The sequence below is a fragment of the Aedes albopictus genome, chromosome 1, assembly GCF_035046485.1.
Source record: "Aedes albopictus strain Foshan chromosome 1, AalbF5, whole genome shotgun sequence".
Taxonomy (NCBI): domain Eukaryota; kingdom Metazoa; phylum Arthropoda; class Insecta; order Diptera; family Culicidae; genus Aedes; species Aedes albopictus.
This window is the reverse complement of record NC_085136.1, coordinates 18,675,528-18,693,835: the sequence shown is the minus strand read 5'-3', so window position 1 is coordinate 18,693,835 and position 18,308 is coordinate 18,675,528. Positions and strand designations below refer to the sequence as shown.

The window sequence follows — 18,308 nt, the reverse complement described above, 5'->3', positions numbered from 1 at the left end:
CAGGAATTCCTTCCAGGATTCCTGCAGGAATTCCTTCCAGGATTCCTTTAGGAATTCCTTCCAGGATTCCTTCAGGAATTCCTTCCAGGATTCCTTCAGGAATTCCTTCCAGGATTCCTTTAGGAATTCCTTCCAGGATTCCTTTAGGAATTCCTTCCAGAATTCCTTCAGCAATCCATTCCGGAATTCCGTCAGGAATTCTTTCCGAGATTTCTACAGGAATTCCTTCCAGGATTCCTTCAAGAATTATTCAACAATTCCTTCAATAATTCCTTCCGAAATTCCTTCAGGAATTCTTTCCAGAATTCCTTTAGGAATTCCTTCCGAAATTCCTTCAGGAATTCTTTCCAGAATTCCTTTAGGAATTCCTTCCAGGATTCCTTTAGGAATTCCTTCCAGGATTCTTTTAGGAATTCCTTCCAGGATTCCTTTAGGAATTCCTTCCAGGATTCCTTTAGGAATTCCTTCCAGGATTCCTTTAGGAATTCCTTCCAGGATTCCTTTAGGAATTCCTTCCAGGATTCCTTTAGGAATTCCTTCCAGGATTCCTTTAGGAATTCCTTCCAGGATTCCTTTAGGAATTCCTTCCAGGATTCCTTTAGGAATTCCTTCCAGGATTCCTTTAGGAATTCCTTCCAGGATTCCTTTAGGAATTCCTTCCAGGATTCCTTTAGGAATTCTTTCCAGGATTCCTTTAGGAATTCCTTCCAGGATTCCTTTAGGAATTCCTTCCAGGATTCCTTTAGGAATTCCTTCCAGGATTCCTTTAGGAATTCCTTCCAGGATTCCTTTAGGAATTCCTTCCAGGATTCCTTTAGGAATTCCTTCCAGGATTCCTTTAGGAATTCCTTCCAGGATTCCTTTAGGAATTCCTTCCAGGATTCCTTTAGGAATTCTTTCCAGGATTCCTTTAGGAATTCCTTCCAGGATTCCTTTAGGAATTCCTTCCAGGATTCCTTTAGGAATTCCTTCCAGGATTCCTTTAGGAATTCCTTCCAGGATTCCTTTAGGAATTCCTTCCAGGATTCCTTTAGGAATTCCTTCCAGGATTCCTTTAGGAATTCCTTCCAGGATTCCTTTAGGAATTCCTTCCAGGATTCCTTTAGGAATTCCTTCCAGGATTCCTTTAGGAATTCCTTCCAGGATTCCTTTAGGAATTCCTTCCAGGATTCCTTTAGGAATTCCTTCCAGGGTTCCTTTAGGAATTCCTTCCAGGATTACTTTAGGAATTCCTTCCAGGATTCCTTTAGGAATTCCTTCCAGGATTCCTTTAGGAATTCCTTCCAGGATTCCTTTAGGAATTCCTTCCAGGATTCCTTTAGGAATTCCTTCCAGGATTCCTTTGGGAATTCCTTCCAGGATTCCTTTAGGAATTCCTTCCAGGATTCCTTTAGGAATTTCTTCCAGGATTCCTTTAGGAATTCCTTCCAGGATTCCTTTAGGAATTCCTTCTAGGATTCCTTTAGGAATTCCTTCCAGGATTCCTTTAGGAATTCCTTCCAGGATTCCTTTAGGAATTCCTTCCAGGATTCCTTTAGGAATTCCTTCCAGGATTCCTTTAGGAATTCCTTCCAGGATTCCTTTAGGAATTCCTTCCAGGATTCCTTTAGGAATTCCTTCCAGGATTCCTTTAGGAATTCCTTCCAGGATTCCTTTAGGAATTCCTTCCAGGATTCCTTTAGGAATTCCTTCCAGGATTCCTTTAGGAATTCCTTCCAGGATTCCTTTAGGAATTCCTTCCAGGATTCCTTTAGGAATTCCTTCCAGGATTCCTTTAGGAATTCCTTCCAGGATTCCTTTAGGAATTCCTTCCAGGATTCCTTTAGGAATTCCTTCCAGGATTCCTTTAGGAATTCCTTCCAGGATTCCTTTAGGAATTCCTTCCAGGATTCCTTTAGGAATTCCTTCCAGGATTCCTTTAGGAATTCCTTCCAGGATTCCTTTAGGAATTCCTTCCAGGATTCCTTTAGGAATTCCTTCCAGGATTCCTTTAGGAATTCCTTCCAGGATTCCTTTAGGAATTCCTTCCAGGATTCCTTTAGGAATTCCTTCCAGGATTCCTTTAGGAATTCATTCCAGGATTCCTTTAGGAATTCCTTCCAGGATTCCTTCAGGAATTCCTTCCAGGATTCCTTCAGGAATTCCTTCCAGGATTCCTTCAGGAATTCCTTCCAGGATTCCTTTAGGAATTCCTTCCAGGATTCCTTCAGGAATTCCTTCCAGGATTCCTTCAGGAATTCCTTCCAGGATTCCTTCAGGAATTCCTTCCAGGATTCCTTCAGGAATTCCTTCCAGGATTCCTTCAGGAATTCCTTCCAGGATTCCTTCAGGAATTCCTTCCAGGATTCCTTCAGGAATTCCTTCCAGGATTCCTTCAGGAATTCCTTCCAGGATTCCTTCAGGAATTCCTTCCAGGATTCCTTCAGGAATTCCTTCCAGGATTCCTTCAGGAATTCCTTCCAGGATTCCTTCAGGAATTCCTTCCAGGATTCCTTCAGGAATTCCTTCCAGGATTCCTTCAGGAATTCCTTCCAGGATTCCTTCAGGAATTCCTTCCAGGATTCCTTCAGGAATTCCTTCCAGGATTCCTTCAGGAATTCCTTCCAGGATTCCTTCAGGAATTCCTTCCAGGATTCCTTCAGGAATTCCTTCCAGGATTCCTTCAGGAATTCCTTCCAGGATTCCTTCAGGAATTCCTTCCAGGATTCCTTCAGGAATTCCTTCCAGGATTCCTTCAGGAATTCCTTCCAGGATTCCTTCAGGAATTCCTTCCAGGATTCCTTCAGGAATTCCTTCCAGGATTCCTTCAGGAATTCCTTCCAGGATTCCTTCAGGAATTCCTTCCAGGATTCCTTCAGGAATTCCTTCCAGGATTCCTTCAGGAATTCCTTCCAGGATTCCTTCAGGAATTCCTTCCAGGATTCCTTCAGGAATTCCTTCCAGGATTCCTTCAGGAATTCCTTCCAGGATTCCTTTGGGAATTCCTTCCAGGATTCCTTTGGGAATTCCTTCCAGGATTCCTTTGGGAATTCCTTCCAGGATTCCTTTGGGAATTCCTTCCGGGATTCCTTTGGGAATTCCTTCCAGGATTCCTTTGGGAATTCCTTCCAGGATTCCTTTGGGAATTCCTTCCAGGATTCCTTTGGGAATTCCTTCCAGGATTCCTTTGGGAATTCCTTCCAGGATTCCTTTAGGAATTCCTTCCAGGATTCCTTTAGGAATTCCTTCCAGGATTCCTTTAGGAATTCCTTCCAGGATTCCTTTAGGAATTCCTTCCAGGATTCCTTTAGGAATTCCTTCCAGGATTCCTTTAGGAATTCCTTCCAGGATTCCTTTAGGAATTCCTTCCAGGATTCCTTTAGGAATTCCTTCCAGGATTCCTTTAGGAATTCCTTCCAGGATTCCTTTAGGAATTCCTTCCAGGATTCCTTTAGGAATTCCTTCCAGGATTCCTTTAGGAATTCCTTCCAGGATTCCTTTAGGAATTCCTTCCAGGATTCCTTTAGGAATTCCTTCCAGGGTTCCTTTAGGAATTCCTTCCCGGATTGCTTCAGAAATTCCTTTCGGGATTCCTCCACGAGTTCCCACCGGGATTCCCCCAGAATGTCCAGGAGTTCTTCCAGGAATTTCTCTTCTTCTGAAATTCCTTTAGGAGTCGTTTCTGAGGTTACTCCAGGAGTTCCTTCCGGGATTCCTCCAGGAGTTCCTTGCGGGATTCCTCCAAAAAATCCTTCCGGGATACCTCGAGGAATTCTTCCCAGGATTCTTCCAGAAATTCCTCACAGGATTTGGCATGGAATTGCTACTGAGATTCTTCCAGGAATTACAACCGAGATTCCTTCTGGGATTCCTTCCGGGATTCCTTTAGTAATTTCTTCCGCAATCCCAGAAGGATTGCTTGGAAAATCTTGGAGAAGAAATTTCTGAATGAATCCCGTAAGGAACTTCTGAAGGGAAATCCTGGAGAAATTCCTGGAGCAACTACTGAAATTCCTGAAGGATCTCCTGGAGGAATCCCAGAAGTTAATCCTTGAGGAATCCCAGAAGTTAATCCTGGAGGAAAACCAGAAGGAATTCCTGTATTAATCTCGGGAGGAACTCCTGGCTGAATCCCGAAAGAAACTCCTGGAGAAATCCCGGAAGGAACTCTTTGATGAACCTTGCAAAAACTCCTGAAGGAATCCCAGGAGGAACTCCTGGAGAATTGCCGGATGGAACTCCTGGAGGAGCCTCGGAAGGGATTCCTGAAGGAACCCCAGAAGGAACTCATGAAGAAATCTCAGAAGGAACTCCAAAAGAAACTCCTTGTTGCAACCCGGAAGGAACTCTTGGAGCAATCCAGGAAAAGACTCCTGAAGGAATCGCAGAGCGGGCTCCTGGAGAAATCCCGGAAGGAACTCATGGAGGAACCTCAGGAACGACTCCTGAAGGAATCCCAGAAGGAACTCCTGGATGAATCCTGGAAGAAACTCCTGAAGGAAACCCGGAAGGAGCTCCTGGAGGAATCTCGGAATGAACTTCTGCAGGAATCTCAGAAGGATCTCCTGGATGAATCCCGGAAGGAACTCGTGGAGGAATCCCGGAAGGAACTCCTGGAGGAATCTCAGAAGGAACTCCTGGAGAAATCCCAGTAGGAACTCCTGGATGAATCGCAGAAGGAACTCCTGGAGGCATTTCGGAAGGAATACCAGGAGGAATTTAGGAAGGAATCTCTGAAGGAACAACTGGAGGAATACCGGAAGGATCTACTGGAGAAATCTTCGAAGGAACTCTTGGAGGAATCCAGGAAGGAAACCCTGTAGGAATCCCAGAAAGAACTTCCGAAGGAATCCCGGAAGGATCTCCTGGATGAATTCCGGAAGGAACTTCAGGAGGAATCCCGAAAGGAACTCCTGGAGAAATCCCAGAAAGAACTCCTGGAAAAATCCCGGGAGAAATTTTTGGAGAAACCTCGAAAAAGATTCTAAAGGAATCTCAGAAGATTCCTGGAGGAATCCTGGACGGAACTCCTGAAAGAATCCTGGAAGAAACTCCTGAAGGAATCCCAAAAGGAGCTCCTGGAGGGATCCCGAAAGGAACTCCTGGAGAAATTCAGGAAGAAACTCCTGAAAGAATCCCAAAAGGAATTCCTGGAGGAATTTCACGGAAGGAACTCCTGTAGGAATCTTAGAAGGAAATCCTGGAGGAATCCCAGAAGGAATCTCTTGAGAAATTCAGGAAGAAACTCCTGAAAGAATCCCAAAAGGAACTCCTGGAGGAATCCCGGAAAAAACCCCTGGAGGAATCCTGGAAGAAACTCCTGGAGGAATCTCGGAGGAGACTTCAAAAGGAATCTTAAAAGGAACTCCTGGAGAAATCCCGGACGGAACTCCTGGAGGAATCCTGGAAGAAATTCTTGGATGAATCTCAAAAGGAACACCGGTGAACATCCAGTGAACTTTCAGTCGCTGGATGTTCATGAATATGTCATTTTTTGTAAACAGTGCCAGCAGTTAGGGAAGAAAAGAAGAAGCAATCCAGAGGAAAAAGAAGACTGTGGATAAGTCCATCTATCTGACATACACGGTGAAAAAAATCTCTCAAAGTATGTGTTGTAAGCTAGGGGCGGGACACACGATTAAAAAAAACAAAATTAAGTATTTGCAACCACGGTCAATAAAAACGTCAAAAAATGAGCAAATATGTACTCTTGAACCATATTTTATGGTTTAAAACAAGAATCTAGATGGTTCTTTAGCAGCCTATTTGTGAGACAGCTCACCTCGCGAGAAATCTGCCGAGGGGTGACTCAACTGATTTGAAAATAGTTACGGAGCAGATAAAATCGTGGAAATTGTCATTTTGATTCGGAGTATCAAAAAATAAATGAATAGCCTTTAGGAGACACGCTGCTCACGGTGAAATCATCCGTCATTGCCATGCTGCCACTAGGATAGAAATCTCAAATTGTACTACGAATTATGAGCTAGAAATTGCATAATTGTTGTGCACAATCGACCCAAGTTCTCGCTTACGTCAGTGAACATGATGAATAGAGTTAATAAACTATAAGAGTACGAATGTCGTTGCTGTTCCCTTTGTTCTCGTTCGGAAACATGCCGGGTATCTATCTGTCAAACTGCATACTTTTTGACACTTATATCCCACCCTATCTCCGCCAGCAAGAGATGTTGCGGTGGTGACGCCTCTATAGTTTATTAACTCTATTAGATAAAGAAATCCAAATTCATATCTTCAAAACCGTGGGAAAGAGAGAAAAAATAAGAAAAAAAAAATAACACAGCGCAGCGTGTCGCCCCTCAAAGTAGCCAATCAGTGCTCGCACTATACCTCCCGAAGTTTCGTCGATCAACATTTCATGAAATAGCCGTCATTAGCTGATAGCCGCGTAAGCAAGGACAACGCACACTTCGATTGGTGCATTTCACCGGGCACGAAAATGGGCCAGCCAATGGTTGGTGTCGTCACGGGTGACAACGCCGAAACATGAACAACAAGCGCATGGTCAAAATGAGCACTCCCTGAGCACGTGAAGACCCACGCCGTACAGACGGCGAAAAAGGATCCGAACAGTAATGCGCATCACTTCGGCACAGAGTACAGACATCCAAACTACATAGAACCTAGATTTCCTCCAAAAAATTTTAGTTTGGATTCAAAAAAAAAAATAGGTTGTAAACACCAGTGCCGAACACAACCACCAGGGATGGGAAATGTCATGAAAATGTATTTTCGTTATTTGCTAATGTCACCGCGCCTAGTAAGAGTTGTTTCGAGACGAAATCGATCCATTTCCATGGCTAGCCAGCGGTCAATTGGTCATGCACTCGGACGGACATTTGAACAGAAAATGGCGACGTTGACATTTTCATTTTCCACGAATGTTCGTGACATTTCCCATCCCTGTTTACGTCTGTTAATTGGAACACATTCCACCGCCAATTCAGAAAGTGTGCGAGATTTCAGTGCAAGACATCATGGCGGCGCAGCAATGGGCCTTTCCATTTGACGTCTTAAATCAGCTGATTTTTCGGGACTTTGACAGTTCTTCTGCGGAGATGACAAGTCCGTGTTTGTAACTTCAGCTTTTGCATGCACGGACCTATCATATGAAAAGGCCTATCGACTAGTTCCCCAATATCCTGTTAGCAGTGGTGAATATGAAACATTGCTATTCACCACTGACTGGACGAAGCAGTGGTAAATGGCGGCGCTAGTGTACTCAACGTCTGCTTAAACTCCAAACCATTGTGATGAAAATGTGTTATCTAGAGCTTGGATGTCTATTCTCTGTGGGTGCAGGACTCTCGATGCACGCGTTCAGTGCATGATCAAATGATAATTATGGCCCGAGCTAACCCAAACGGCATGGCTGGACGCACCATATAGGACGAGGATACACGACATCGAATTATTGTTGCGTATCCCGGAGAGTCGGAGGCTCAATAGCTCAATACAGGATAAACTTGGACGCAGTAGGCCGAACATACTTGGAGGGTGAGGTTTGTTAGATACGCTCCAGTTATACTCTTCCAGTGAGCTACGTGATTTCTGGGTAAGTTTTCGAATGAAGGTGAAAGCAAAGACCAACAAAGTCGAGGAGAACGGGTAAGGTGCAATCCTACGATTTCCACGAATAGTGAACTTCGCTGTGGGAAAGGTTTTCATGACATGGCAATGTTTATCACAGAGCACAGACATCCAAGCTGGAACAAATTTCTCTCGGAAGCTGGGCAAGGATTTATTGTTTATAGTGTTGAAAACACTAGCGCCGCCATGCACCATTTGCAACCACTAGGTGGCGGTAGTGAGTAAACGTCAACGTGCCGTCTGTTTATGTCACAGAGTCCCGCAAAGAGTGAAACCAAATCTAGCAATCGAACTGTCAAATCGGCTACCTATCGAGAACGCCAGCAAAAGTTTGAAAACAAAGAAGAAAACCAACAATCAAAACAAGTCGACTTTGCGGGACTCGGCTATAAACAGGCTTTTCCGTTACACAAAATCAAAAACGATGCAGGCGCCGCATTAATCAACCGTTGAAAAGGGTGGCCGATCACGGACACACATTTCGTTCATTTAAAACCCGATTTAAAACAAACATAATCTTGTTTATGCGTTCATCTGATAAAGCTGTTTAAAACTAAAATTTTTATTTTCCAAACAAGCTCTAATCTAGTAGACATTATTTTTTACAAAACTCAGTCGCCTATGGAGAACGTAAACAAAACGCAACAGTTGCAGCTGCAAGATCAAAACAAGTTTCCTGCTGCGAAAAATGTGACGTTTTCCGAGAGAAGTTTCCACGGAGTTCGGTTGCTTTCAGAAGTAATGTTAATCTATATGATGTTGATGTTGGCATTGGAAGTGCCACGGAGGAGGAGGGTTCTACCGAATTTTGCAAACTTAATTGTGAAAACCAAAATGGAATTCTCCGGTGGGTCAACCTGCCAAGTACGTCAATAATGATCACACTCATTTCAAACAGAACCCACCCGAAATGAATATCGAACGCATGTTCAATTAAACAATGGTCATGTTCATTTCCAACCAATCAATGGTTCGTTCTGATCCGATATCGAACAGTTTTAACACTGTGCGGTTAATGCCCTAATCGAACACGACGATTTGGAACGTTCGTGCCACGAACAGTGCCAAAAATCGTCCGTTTTTTGGCCTTCACATCTGGCTTCACAGGCAAATGTGTCAAAAGTCACGGTGTACAGAAGAAGGTGATAAATTCCCGAAATCTGACAGCTTTTTGATGACGTAATTCAAATCGTTCATATGTGATCTAGTACTCCACACCAATTTGATCAATGTCAAAACGATAAGAACGACGTCACATGTTTACATCCAAAATAGATGTTTACATAGGTTATTAGCCTGCCTTGTGATATTTATGCCGTGTCAAAAGTGACAGAGTGGCACGTGCTTTTTGACTGGCTCGCTCACATTTCATCTCCGCCTTCTCTCTTTTTTTTTTTTTCATTTGCAACGATGACAGCAGAAAGTCGCATAAAAAACAAGGTAGTTTGTGCAAAAGTGACAGCGGTTCGTCGAAAAGGCCGTTTGAAAGTAGGGTGTCGTATCGACGTTTGAATCCAGTGGCCAAAGAAACTCACAATATTTGTGACCTGAACAAATTGACAATATGTATGACTTTATCTCGAACATGTTATAATTTTACAATGTTTCATTTTGTCCGAGCAAAGCCAAATCAGGCCAAACATTTCTAAAGGTCCAATCTGCAGAAGAGAGGCTCTCTTTGGTTTCCCTCTTTTTCGTTAATATCTCAGCTGTTTATTTGAATTATGATTGTCTCCTTGCGTAGAACAATAATCAAAACAATCGTCTTTTGATTTGTACTGCAAAAGTAGCTGAAAAGTGTATCATTACATTGTAATAATTGAAAGAGAAAGTGAACAAAGAGAGCCTCTCAAATGCAGATAGGACCTATTGAAATGTTTGGCCTGAAATGTCTCGAAGAAAATGTCTCGAATGACAGGTGCCAATTTGGGGGACATTTTTGTTTATTAATAACGGTTTCAGGCACACCGTGTTATTCTGTACCACTGTGTGCACAGTTGATTTTGTTCAACGCAAGCTAAGTTCGTCTGAGAATGTCACGTTTTGTTGCATGCACAACGCCAGCTAAGGCAGGTTATCCCTGCAAAGGCCAAAAGTGAATCGCACTCTCTGATCACGTGGAAACCCACTCACCTCGCTCGGTGGATATGGGTGTGTAACTCGGAACCGAACAATATTTGCTACACGCGTTGAAGGTCAAATGGGCCCACGCATTTGATGCATGGGCCTAGCCGTAAATGCTGCAGAGAAAATTCTGACCAAAAACGTATAAAGCGGTTGTTCCCTCGTTGCAACATGTTCACATTGCAATGAGCGAATGCCATTCGCGAAATGCAACGTCAGTTTGACATTCAGGTGCATAGAAATGCACTGACAGCATGACTGACAGCACAAATTTGACAGTTGATTGCTTTATAATTGCAAAACAAATTTTGCAAAAAGCGGACTTCTGCTTTTTTTGCTTTTTTCTGCTTTTTTTTCAATAAGCGGATCAATTTTGCAATAAGCGGACTTGCCACTAAAAAAAGCGTTGCAACGAACGAACGGCCACTGTACGTTATAAATGTTGCGGTACATAATACATTTCGTTACACACAATACGCAATCATCAAAACCATGGAAACGGAAGTGGCCGTCCGTTGATAGCCACTACACAGACAAACAGACATAACGTCAGCCAAGATCTTCTTAAAAAAAAAACGTCGTTCGATCTGCACTGCCGCCATCTGATGGCCGAAATACGGTTTCACAGACAAACGCACGTAACACTTTCACCATTCCATCGTACACCGATCAAACAGTCAATTCACCAATGTGTTAGTTGCCCAACGCGGTGGCGCTCGCATCGATTTTGCACGAATTCGGCACCCAACCGCCACCTAGCCGACGCGACGGTTGACCAAACGCAGCATTAGCATTGGGCGATAGGTGTTCGAATTGTTACGTCTGCTTGTCTGTGACGGTTGTTTCATGCAACAAGCCCCGCAACAGAATGCGCTAGTGTGAAACGTCAAACCGCAGCAAAAAAAAAAACGCGCCTCGTGGGCGCACCTCTTCTAGTTGCGAGGTGTGTCTGTCTATCTGTGACCCTTATCTCGAACGAGTCCAATCGACGAAGGGTCGTGCTTCGTGGTAATTTAGGCATTTAGGCACATGAAAATCGTCGGTTTCTATCCCTTCCCGACCGGAACAACATAACAAGATTGAAATGAAATTATGAAAACTGTTGCTAGAAATAACATAAGTTGATATGATTGTGTTGCAAGTATTTTTTTGTTATGAGAATATCTTTGACAAAATCATAATGATAGATAACAGAACTTGTTATAATTTTGTTATAAAGCGTGAAATAATCTAATCAATATTATATCACACTTTGTTTTATGTTTGTTTTAATATTAAGCGGTATTTTGTAACAACTTTAGTTATTTCCACTACTAACGGTACACGTTTATTAATAATCGTTGCTACAAAAAGCATTGCAACGAAATAACACAACTTGCAATAGTTTTGTTATTGTCACCTTGTCGCATTTAATGCACCTTGCACCTCACATTTATACTGGGTACCGCCATTCCAGTTCAGTAACCAAGCGGTCATGTAAACTTGTGTTCTTTTGGTTAGGGTTGTTAGCCGCAACGCTCAGCACGCATCTAATTGGCTTTTTTTTTTTGAGTAGTGATTCCTAAACCCATTATTTATTGGACGTAAATTGTCCAGTTCAGTGTAACGTCGTACATTATCTTATTCTCTATCACAGACAAGCAAACGGATCGTTTAAAACAAATGGTAGCCACGAAATCATCGTCACGAAAACATCGCCCAATACTAATCACGCTGTGTTCTGTCAAGCGCTCACTAGGTGGCGGTAGTAGGCAAACGTCAAACAGGAGCAAACCCACCAGGCCCCCGACACGGCCTATATCAATGCACTGGAATTAAGGAAGACAGGATGTCCTGGGCGCTAGTAAGTAGCGCCAACTGTCAGATGCGAAAACATCAACAACTTTTTGTTTACCGTTTATTTTGGTTTGTTGATCAATCTTTGAAATCATTTTTTCCACCTCTAATGATCACAAAACACTTCAAACTCGAATTAATATCAACCTAGTTGATGGTTGGTAAAACTCAGTCCTTTCAGCATTGGGCGAACATGTTTCCGTGGCTGTGCTTTGCATCGAGTGTTACGTCTGTTTGTCTGTGGCAAAACTATGCCATGAACACACGAACTACAGTAGACGTTCGCTCGGTGCAAGCGCTTTAACTGCAATGCTTTTTAACTGCAAGTCCGCTAAGTGCACCAATTTTGCAGTTATCGCACCGCTATCTGTCAAAATGAGATGTCAACAGCGATGCGATGTTTTTCGCATGCGATTTTGCTGCAATGCGATGTTTTTCAAATGCACATTGGGCTGCATTCTGCAGCAACTGACAGTTCTTTGACGTCTGTCAGTTGTTGCAGTTATCGAATTTCATTCGGTAAGTGAAACGTACACATGTTGCAGTTATCGAACGTCTACTGTACAGAGTACACGTTCGATAACTGCAACAAACATGTTAAGGTTCACTTATCGGACGGAATTAGATAACTGAAACAACCGACAGACGTCAAACAACTGTCAATTGCTGTGAAAAAAAAAACATCGCACTACAACGAAAGTGTATGCGAATGCGAAAAGCATCACATCACAAATGCTAGCCCGATAACCCAATTCTGGAGCAACATTTGAAAAGGGCCCAAGAGGTCTTGTGCATTTTTTCGAAAACGCACATTTTGGACCTAACAGCAGCCCGCCCATGCATATGAACACCGTTATTCGAAAGATTGAAGTTTGCTCTATCTGATAACGGTCTTAGTTTGTGTGAATAAGCTGATGGGGGCTCAGGAGCGGCGTGTGAAGTCATTGTTTACCAATGCTTGTATGCCCTTTTCAAAAGTTGCTCCAAAATTATCGGCAAATATCGAGAATTGTCAACCTTTACCGATATAGACGAGTGCACCGATGAACTGAATTCATCGCGGTCCGAGGATTTTGACACTACAGCGGGGTCGTTCCCAATCAGAATTGTTCAATTCTGATTGGAAATCTTTCACTTCTGATTGGAAGCGACCCCGCTCTAGTGTCAAAATTCTCGGACCGCGATGAATTCAGTTCATCGGTGCACTCGTCTATCGTTCCATATCGGTTTGAGCGATGGACTTACCCACCGGATGAACCAAATTCACTTGGTCCGAGAATGTTACCACTAGAGTGGGGCCGTTTCCAACCCGAACTGGAAGTTTCTGATTGGAAGTGGCCCCGCTCTAGTGTCAACATTCTCGGGTCTAGTGAATTCAGTTCACCGGTGGATAAGTCCACCGGTGAACTGAATTCACCGGTATCTCTTGTTAGTGGGCTGGTAGCTCGCGTCGCTTTTCTTCACTACACGGTTTGACAATTGGGGTTTTAAATTAAGAAAAATGTATTGATTTTGTGATTCTATACGAAAGAGCACCTTTTTCTGAGCCACTATGATTTTTTTCAGATTTTTAGAACTTTATTTTGGTACCTAAAATCAATTTCTAAGAGATTTTTTGAAAACATCTTTTGACAGCTGGGTAACTGATTGACAGCTCCGCCCAGTACAAAATGCGACGAGGGGTGATTCGACAAATCTCTCCCAAACAAACTTCAAACTGATTTTTAAATAGGTTCCCGGGCTCCAAAATTAATGAAAATTTGGATTTCGGCTCAGTTTGGCATGCAGATTCAGAATATGGAATTATCTCAACACCATTAAAGAAGCCAATTCGCAGGTCATTCTGACGGTTCTGCATGAGTAAGACAAAGACGGCCTTGGTTTTTGTCCTTTTTTCGCTCATGCATTATCCGTCAAAGTGACCTGATATCTGTCAAACATTTTCTTCGGGCAATGAAGAATGCACTTGTCTGTTAGATAAACGGTTGAGAGAAAAAAGTTTTGTTCATTCCATTAATGTGTAACGTTCAGCAGACAGAACAATTCGTTTTCCTTTGCGTATTACAATTCAAGCCTAACTGTACCAAACACCGTATGTAACATATGTAAACAAAAAAGAGATTTTCACATGAGGCGCTGAATTTCATTAAGAACAACTTGTATCACTCACCTTTGGGGATGATTTGTGAAAAAATACCCGGATTTTTCACGTTTCTGAAATGCTCAATGTATGAGTTGCTATGGGAACAGCGAACTTCCCCTTCGATTTTCTCCGTTCGCGGATTTTGTTAGATACGGTGTTTGGTGAAGTTAGGCTTGAATTGGTTATGGGCCCAGGACCCAAAGCGGAACAAAGTTGAATAGCGTAAGTATCGTTTTGCTAGGAATGGCTAATTCAGGAAGTTCTCGTTCCGGCCAGTTTGAAGATGAATCATGACACGGAAGTTCGGCTGTCACGGGAAGTGTTCGAGTCAACGGGAGGATCCGTGGCGCTGCCTGTCATAGAATAGCTACGCGGAAGAGACACCACCATTCGACTTGGGCCTTTGCTAGGCGGATGATTCTAATCCGGAATGGAAGCTGGAATGGCCTAAACAACTACGAAGTATTGAGCGAGTATAGAGTTTTGCATATAAATTTAACCTCAATTTTCTCTCCGAGAGAGAAAGGAACGGCAACGAATGGGAATCAAAACAAACCACCGGAAAATGTCGAAATTCGCGTGAGAGGAAAAGGAAGGGACGATCGAGAATGAACTAAACGTTCATTCGTGACGTCACCTTGCAAAATTAAATGGTGTATGAAGAACTTGTTCAGGATGACGTCACACGCCAACTAACAACAAGATGTGAAACGGTAAATGCGGGTGGTGTTTACTATAATCACTGCTCACATCTCGCATCCGGCGAGATCCGATGAACATCCAGTGAACCTGCATGTCTGTTCTGTGTGCTGGTGAAGTAGTAATGTTGAGATGTCGATGAAAATCCTATACGGAAAACTGGATTTCTCTCGAAATTCTATCCATGATTCTTGCTTGAATTCCTTACGGGATTCCTCCTTGGATTTCTACCGCAATTCATCGTTTAAATTCATTCGCCGTCTCTCACAGAATTCTTCCCGTGAGTTCTTCATTGAATTTATCAAAGAAAAAAAAATTGAGGGCAATGTTTACAAATCGTATGAGAATTCGATGAGGTTCAAGCCTCTATCTGCGGGTCGTGTTGACAAAACTCACTGCTCGCATCTTGGAGCCGGCGAGATCAGATGAACATCCAATGAACTTTCAAGAAAGTTTCAACAGCACTGATCACCAATCGTAACCGATCATAACAGCGAGGGCAGCAAAAGGCTAAATCCCCGTAGCTCACAACAGGAACACGATTAAAATAGTTTCTCCTGTAATACGACGCTTTACACCACTTATTAATACTGGTTTACTTGCTATCTTCCCAAACATGTCAAAATCATGTGAACTACGATATATCTATGGACTTATCCACGGTCTTCTTTTTTCACCGTGTTGCTTCTTCTTTACTGCTGCAAATCATGAACATCCAGTTCACTGGATGTTCATCGGATCTCGCCAGATGCAAGATGCGAGCAGTGATTTTTGTCAACACGACCCGCAATTATCGCTTCACATCTTGCTGGCTTGCTGGCGTGTGGCGTCATCGTGGACAAGTTCATTCGTGGTTGACGCGACGTGCGTGGTGCCCCGCTGGCATTTTCGCTTAACTTTGAGCGATTGCACGCCAAAAATTCAAGACTCAATTGCTAGTTTTGCACGTTTAACTCAAGTGTTAACCCATGGTAATGAGCAATTAGCAAATTGTCGTGCACATCCCAGATTTGTCAGATTTCCCAAAAGTGTCAAGTTCCCTAACATGTCAAAATCATGTCAAAATTTGTGGTTGACGTGCATTGAGGGCCCGTGGATCATAATACCTCTGGACACCAAAATACGCCGCTTTGGTCCTTAGGCCGACTAGATGTTAGGTTAGACCGATCGGATAATATAGTATATATTCTCCGTGCAGTTGAAACCCGGAATTTTCGACTAGCGAAGTTGGATTTTTCTCCAAATCCGAGCGTCGGACCTAACATCGGAAGTGGTGCGCTGTATAGCGGACCAGGTTTACTATACAGCGCACCACCTCCGAAGTTAGGTCCGACGCATGGATTTGGAGAAAACCCCAACTTCGCTAGTCGAAAACTCCGATTTTCAACTAAATTGAGAATATAAGCCTTGCAAGAAGAGCCTATTACAGTAGACGTTCGGTCGGTGCAAACGGTACAGTAGACGTTCGATAACTGCAACATGTTTACGTTTCAGTTAGCGAACAAAATTCGATAACTGCAACGTCAGATAGGCGTCAACAACCCATCAATTGACGTTAAACGAACGAAAAATTCATTCGATTGTTCATTTGGGCTAACTTGGCGCACCGTTTTGACGGATAGCGGTGCGATAACTGCAAATTTGTTGCACTTACCGGACTTGCAGTTATTTAAAAACCATTGCAGTTATACCGTTTGCATAGACCAAACGTCTACTGTATAACTGCAATGGTTTTTAACTGCAAGTCCGGTAAGTGCAACAAATTTGCAGTTATCGCACCGCTATCCGTCAAAACGGTGCGCCAAGTTAGCCCAAATTAACAATCGAATGAATTTTTCGTTCATTTAACGTCAATTGATGGGTTGTTGACGCCTATCTGACGTTTCAGTTAATCGAATTTTGTTCGCTAACTGAAACGTAAACATGTTGCAGTTATCGAACGTCTACTGTATTAGAAGCAGCAAAAATCTCTTATGAAAGAGTGAGTAGTTTGGTTACAAAACAACTCGGTAGCAGTACAATTCGAACAAAAGGAACAACCTATTTTAAGCCGAAGGAAAAATCTCAGATGTAGTTAGTTAACAGTTTAGCCGACATCCATGCAAAAGTAGCTGCACAGCTAACGCTTTCGGTAACTTTTATACAGAAAAACTGTTAATTGGGTAGTCAACTAAAAATACAAAAGAACATTTCATTAACAAAAGAAAGAAAAAAAAAACTCCTGTAGAGTTAGCAGTTCGACTACGTTACATACAATGCAACTAGAAAGAACAACATTTGATGAATAGAAGGAGAAAACTCTCTGGTGGAAAAGTTAGTGGTTTGGCTACGCACACACAAACTACTGTGTAAAACACACGCAAAAAAATTTGGCGTAGTAGAATCAAATGCTTTTCCATTTGAATTATAATTCAGTGCTTTATTTTTTGGCAATCAGCTATGATCGATTGTGTACATTTTTGCGCGATAATCTACGGCGAAACGCGCAATAGGGTAGAAATTGTCTTCGTCATGTGCGCTAATTCCCGTCCTATCAGATGGAAAACAGCCAATAATCAAAGATATTCCAATGACTCATTAGATGGAAGCAAAACAGAGGTAGACTATCAATAACCAACCCCTATAGCACTGGAAATCGAAAAATTACGCACTCGACTAACGACTTCAGAATCTTGCATACGACGAAGGCAACCGCACCAAAGCAGCAGCTAAATAGCCGAATTGTTCTTCAGCACCGTTCAATTTTCGCGCTTCGCCAGATTCGCATTTGTTGAACCAACACATTCAATTCACATCGCACAAAAGCTCAGTGGCACACGTTGGATTTTGACAGCTGCAGAATGTAGCAAAAGCTGTTCAATGAATTGAATGAATCACTTTTTTCCCGACGGTTAAACGTAAAAGAAACAAGTTGTCTTCGTCTAGGGAAGGATGTGGATATTTTGCATGCGAAACATCGTATTTCAAACCACAAAATCCTGCAGGAGTTCTTCCAGAAATTTCTCCTGAGATTGCTCCAGGAAGTTTTCCAGGGATTCCTCCGTGAATTTTCCTTGGAATTTCGCTAGGGATTCCGCCAGCGATTTCTCTAGCAATTCTTCCTTAAGGGATTCCTTCAGGAATTCCTCCAGAGCTCCTTCAAGAATTCATCCAAGATTTCCTCCAGAGTTTCCTCCAGAAATTCCCCCAGAAAGTCCTCCAGGAATTCCTCTTATAATATCTCCAGGAACTCCCCCAAGAATTCCTAAAGGAATTTCTCCAAGAATTCATCCAGAAATTCCTCCAAGACATCTGCCTAGAATTCTGCTAAGAATCCCTCCAGGAATTCCAAAAACTCCTACTGGACCTTCTCTAAGAATTTCACCAGGGAACCCTCTAAGATTTTTGCCAAGAATCCCTTCAGAAATTTCGCCAGAAATACCTCCAGGGATTTTTTTCAACAAATTCCTTCAAGAATTTATTCAAATTCTTCAGATTCTTCAGGAAACCTCCAGAAATTCCTCGAGAAAATACTCCTGGGACAACTCCAGGGATTCCCCCAAGAATTCCTTCAAGGATTTCTCCAGGAACTGCTCCGAGACTTCTTCCAAGAACTCCTCCAAGAATTTCTCAAGAAAGTACTCAGATAATTTCTCCAAAATTTTCTCCAAAAATTCCTCCAAGAATTTCTCCAGAAATTCTTTCAAGAATTCCGACAGGTACTCCAATAAGAATTTCTCCAAGACCTGTTCCAATACTTCTGTCAAAAATTCCTCCAAGAATCCCTCCAGGAATTTGGCCAGGGATTCCTTTATAAATTTGTCTAGGAATACCTCCAGGGATTTTCAATAAATACCTTCACAAATCCTTCAGAAAATCCTCCAGAAATGTCTACAGGAATATCCCCAGGAATTCCTCCAAGACATCCGCCAAGAAC

General features: G+C 42.6%; 2 protein-coding genes across 13 annotated transcripts in view; one reads left to right on the top strand and one right to left on the bottom strand.

Moving 5' to 3' along the window:
* The window catches only part of LOC109412265 (nuclear factor of activated T-cells 5), a 379,626-nt gene that overhangs the window by 74,446 nt on the left and 286,872 nt on the right, over nucleotides 1–18,308 (bottom strand). The window lies entirely within an intron of this gene.
* LOC109408938 (uncharacterized) overlaps nucleotides 1–18,308 on the top strand; it is a 463,030-nt gene that overhangs the window by 424,954 nt on the left and 19,768 nt on the right. The window lies entirely within an intron of this gene.